This window comes from Notothenia rossii, assembly GCF_949606895.1.
Source record: "Notothenia rossii genome assembly, chromosome: 2".
In the NCBI taxonomy this organism is placed as follows: domain Eukaryota; kingdom Metazoa; phylum Chordata; class Actinopteri; order Perciformes; family Nototheniidae; genus Notothenia; species Notothenia rossii.
Genome location: NC_136904.1, coordinates 59,628,903 through 59,634,295, shown reverse-complemented (window position 1 = coordinate 59,634,295; position 5,393 = coordinate 59,628,903). Strand labels below are relative to the sequence as shown.

At 39.5% G+C, this 5,393-nt stretch overlaps 1 long non-coding RNA gene across 1 annotated transcript; it reads right to left on the bottom strand.

Annotated features, from left to right (window-relative positions):
• Positions 1 to 1,960: 1,960 nt before the first annotated feature.
• Positions 1,961 to 4,233, bottom strand: LOC307030505. The gene is made up of 4 exons (XR_013805673.1): positions 3,941 to 4,233; positions 3,672 to 3,765; positions 3,423 to 3,541; positions 1,961 to 3,084 (listed from the first exon to the last, which is right to left on the bottom strand). It is a non-coding gene; the product is annotated as an uncharacterized lncRNA (long non-coding RNA).
• Positions 4,234 to 5,393: the final 1,160 nt, after the last annotated feature.

The window sequence follows — 5,393 nt, the reverse complement described above, 5'->3', positions numbered from 1 at the left end:
CGCGCATGGTGGCAACAGAAGGATGGCAGAGATAAACAGCTTGTCAAGCTACGCAAGGGGATTATCAACTAAAGATCGTGAATGTTACCTTAACAAGTTGACTTTGACAAATGGTGTCCGACTTCCAGATCCGTGTTCTATTGATGAGTGGGTTGAAGACGTTAGCAAGTGGCCGAATATACAGTGGCCAGATATATTTAATTGAGAAACCGAGCGTGAACACCAGAGAGAAATTACGAGCCTATAAGTCAGTGGATGCTTACGAATACGTTGTCTGTGGTCATGTACAGAACTTCAAATACCATGACATAGACTCAGAGTTTTGTATTTTGAGATCAGAAATTCTCCCTAGTCAAAGACAAGGACACAAGACAACGATGTATGAGGCTTGGGTCATAATCAACCAACGAGAAAACTACGTCCTCACAGCGAATTGCACCTGTATGGCGGGGTAAGTAGCCTATTATTTGGTGTTGTGGGCTTGTAGGTAACAGTTCAGGGGTGTGTTACTGTCCTTTCAGCTGGCTATTACTCTCCTTTCCATATCAAAAATCGTATGCCTTGCCCTGTAACTTTCTCATCATAACCAGGGTTTGAAACTAACATTTTCATGAACAACAACACAGCGACAACAGGGTTCAAAATGTCAGCAGCCAATATCATTCAGTTACATTCAAAACCTGATTAAGCTTAGGATACTCACATGTCTAGTAAGTTAGATGTTTACCTACTTCATAGCCAGAGCCGAGATTTGTCTGAGAGCAAATGTTACTTTCAAGCCCAGTATGTTTATTATGATTTTGTGAAATTTCAGGCTTGGGTCATGCTGCAGCCATGCAGCTGCAATATTATTCAAAGTTAAGCTCTATGTTAGGATGGGAAGGACAGAGAAAGCAGCGGTTACTTCTGGAGTGTGCATGTGGAAAGACATCAGCAGGAAAGAAGTCAGACCAGCTCCATTGAGGGAAATCAGCTTCCACAAACCAAAGAGGCTTGGCAGGCAACTTCCAGCAGCTTCAACATCTGCTAGGAAGAATAGTATCACACCCAGAGGCATGTAATAGTTGAAAGAGCCTAGATAAGTTTCCTTTTGCCATAGTGCATTTAATTAATTCTCAGGATTTCTCCTCAGTGTTTTGACACCATAATGTAGCCTGAGAAAGGTGTTACTTGGTGATGCAGAGATGAAAAGGCCTACAGACCAACTTGGCATCATGACTTTTTGTAAACATACACGCTCAGTTTGAATAGTTTCAGTATCATTTGTTATGTTAGTTTGAATATGTCTGTCCTTTTGTCTTCAGATTACTGATTCTAGAAATTCGATTGTTTGTTATCTACAGCTTAACTGGTCTGGTTTTAGAATAATTCAGTCATTATTCTTAAAATGTGAACATTATGCAGCACACTAATTGTGTCTTTTTGTTGCTCTATTATCAGTGTTGACAGATGATGACATCCGGGAACTGCGGGATGTGAACCCAGGTGCTGCAGTGCTGACGAGCCTGGAAAACAGTGACACGGATATGGCCAGATATGGTGTTAGATGTCGGTTATGGATTGTCTTTCCCTGGTTGTTAAAGTTGCATTACAGTTGAAACAATGAATTCATCATCAGCCTTTTCTTTACATTTGATGTTGTTATTGACAGCCGTGTCTAGATGCACTTCAGTGCAACAAGATATTTTAAGTTTTATTCTGTAATGCTATATATGTATCCATAGAGATAATTTGCGACCTAAAATTATTATTTACTGTTTACAACATACAAAACCCGTTTGATTCTAATATATTGTACATACTCCTACTTTTTATGTTGTTAATGCTTAGTGGCACTTTAATGGCACCTGAATGGAATGAAACTCTGTTAGTAACAACATTACAAATAAATGTGATACTGCACTCTGAATTGTTGAGATAATCTGGGGGGGAAAGGACCATTAGACACACCAGTGGCAGCCAATGTGGGGAAGTTTATTCAAATGCATTCAGTTTTAAGTACAGTAGGCCTATATACATGTTTTAAAAATGTAAAATCACTTTATAAGTCATACATGGTTATGTGTAACTCATTTGGGAACAACACTCTTACAGAGGTTTGTGAGGGCACCACATACAATAACAACATCATCTAGTATGTCAACCTGCGACAAAAGAATAACTGTTTGTAAAATCTTAAAGTTTTTCCACCGACCAATAACTCGCTCTACATGGATCCTCACACGAGAAAGTTGTCTAGATGTGTCCACTTCCTGTGCAGAAAGCTGCTTCTTTCCTTTTGTGAAATGAGGGATACGAAGGGTTGCACCATAGGCCGCAAGCTCATCTCTGATGAGAAATCTGTCGGCTAAAACCTCATCCCTAGGCTCCAAAAGTTTGAGCAAACCTGACTCCTTAGTGATCTGCTTGTCTGAAACCCGTCCACCCCACCCAGGAGACAGAAATGAAATTGCATCAGCTGGAGTGATGCCGATCAAATATTTAATGGTGTTGTTGTGTTTATAGTTTGACCATGTCTGGGCCCTGGAAGTCAGATTACTGGGTCTAGCTATGAACATTTCTGTGCAATCTATTATGCACCGGCATCTTCTAAAGTTGCGCTTGAATATTTTTGGCATATTTTAAGTACTGCACCCTTACTTGGCCATTTAATGAGTGGCTTGAGGACCAAGGCCATAGCAGGGACCCAGCTTCACAAAATATTTGATAAGGTGGTTTTTGATACCTGAAATCTATAAGCCAAGTCAGTATTACATAGGCCCAACCTTAATTTCATCAATATAATCAATAGGTGGTCCTCTACTGTAAGTTTGTTGTGAATTCTTTCTACGCTGCCCATCATTTTTGTAATCAGCCACTCAAAGACCACAGAGGTCAGTCCTGTGAGAAAAATCAATTGTCCAATGTTGCACTTAACAGTGGTGTAGGAGAATGTAGATTTGTGCAGCTCCTCTTTAAGCTTTACATTTTCTGCTCGTAGTGTGTCAAACTCCTGTCGCAGGTTGACATATTCCTCCTGAAGTTGACTGTATCTCAGGTTCAGATCATCGTACTCTCTCTTTGGAACTGGGATATCCTCTTCAGCTTTAATATAGAAAAGTGAAAAATTAGCATGTGCTGCAACCAATGCAAACAAATTCACAATTCAGGGGTTCTCACACATTTTTACCAATGAATTTTCAAAACTTTTCCATGACAGAAGAGAAGATACATTATCGATCCCAGGGGGAGATTTTTCCTCTGCATTTGACCCATCCAGGGGCCAGTGTACACGTCACACACAGACATACATAGCAATTGGAGCAGTGGGCCTGGCAGGAGCACACACACACTAGGAGCACACTGATTCTTTCAGTGAGGGTGGGAACCCTGACAATCAATCAGTTAATTGTAAGATGATATATTCATAAATATATTCATACCAGGACAATGATCCATGCTGCATTCTTGTTCTGGATTCATGCTGCATTCTTGTTCTGGAGTTTCAGAAGTAACACGTTGATTTGCTGCAGTGTCAGCTCTCCTCCTTTTCCAATGGTACCTACAGTAACAGCAGAAATTCATAGTTAGACTAATCCATATCTCAAAACAGCAGCTGTAGGCACCAAAGCTTATGCAAGAGAGGTAAACAAAACAAAATACGACTGAGAGGATGTCAACTCTAATCTTACCTGTCCATCTTTGAATTCGGGTTCTGGCTTTGTTTTGTGTACATGAACACAGATGGCACAAAATCAGGACTACTAGAGTCCAATGATGCCTCGCCTGCAAAAATAAAACACAAACACGTTTGTTTAGCCTAGCAAGCTACTAGGCAAATCTAACGCCAGCTTATCAAACTTTAGCTGCATTTGATTATTATTCTACATCATACAGACAATCACTAATGTAAACAAGGCTCTCCCGTAAAATCAAAGAGTAGGCTAGATAACCTCATTACCTGATATAAAGCGGGCGCTGCAGACGCGAGCATTTTTGATTATGTCCTCATTCCACGTTTAATCGCCTGCAGCCACAGACGCCGCCGGTTGCTCTGAAATGGTCGTGGTCCTCTCGGAATCCTATAAAACTTTAGTCCGCCGGTGGAATAGCGATTCGTACAACCATATACGCAACAACCAGACATGTTGATGCTGGGTACAGTTTGTAAATGCTTGCTAACCAGTTGCTACCTCGTCTTTGTCATTCAGAACTGCTTGAAAACAACACCACTTCCGTTGCCCACATGCGCGCGCAACTTTTTGATGACGTTGGCTGTAAAAGGGTCTTGTTTTTCTTTTCTTTTTTGTTTCTGACCGCGTAATGGTGATCCCTCTGGATGCGGTATTCCAGACAGAATTTTGTGAGGCAGGCTATGTTTGGGGTACCTTTTCTAACCCCCTCCCCTACTGGGGTGAGCAGAGTGGACCCTGAATAGGGGCTGCTCAGTCATGGGTGCAGCTGCCGAGAAGCTCTATCTGCCTCAGTCCAACAGCTTAGCGACTGAATCAAACACCAATCGCCTATGTGCCAGGTTGTGACTAGGAACTACCAGGGATAAACCAGAGTTTACAACCTTACACGTTTTGACCCAGATTAATTAGCTATACCATATGATATCGCCCGAGGAAGTCGTCATACTTATAGATATATAAATATATGTGTCAAAGCTCTAATCAAATTAACAGTTGTATTAATTATACTTGTATATGTATATATATATATATATATATATATATATATATATATATATATATATATACATATATATGTTTATAGCCTGTGTTGTATATCTATACACACAAATGAACAACCTTGTGTGTGTCAAATAACAAGTTGTATTGTGTTTATTTTAGTGTTGTTTTATGCTTATCCACATTTTGATTTCAGAGCACAGGAGAATGCTGGGCACAACATAAAGCTCAACAGTGAAGCTAGCAATGCTGAACAAAACCATCTAGAGTTATAATATTTATTCAGCTGAAAAAGTCAAAACTCTACGAAAATGTAATTTAAAAATACATAAGCATTTAAGGTAGAAATCAGCCTTTTATATAGAAATTCACAAAAATAATAAATGAAACCAAAAAGAGATTAACACAGTTAACACATGTAGGCCTATACCTCTGATGGCTGGCATTGGTGGAACAAATAGTGACAACAAATGTAAATACAATTTATATAGATTAAAAGGTAATATATATAATATTGATTGCAATTATTATATTAAAAAAATCCACCAAACATGATCAACAGGAAAGCCCTCTGAAGGCATTTCATGGTTTTAAAAAAAGTTGAGGATGGGGTCCAGACAGTTCAATCAGGAGAGACTTCATTTTGTTTAAAGAACATTTATTGACACATGTCATATGATAAATGTTAAGTCTTTGGCGATTAGACCCCGATCCTGAAAT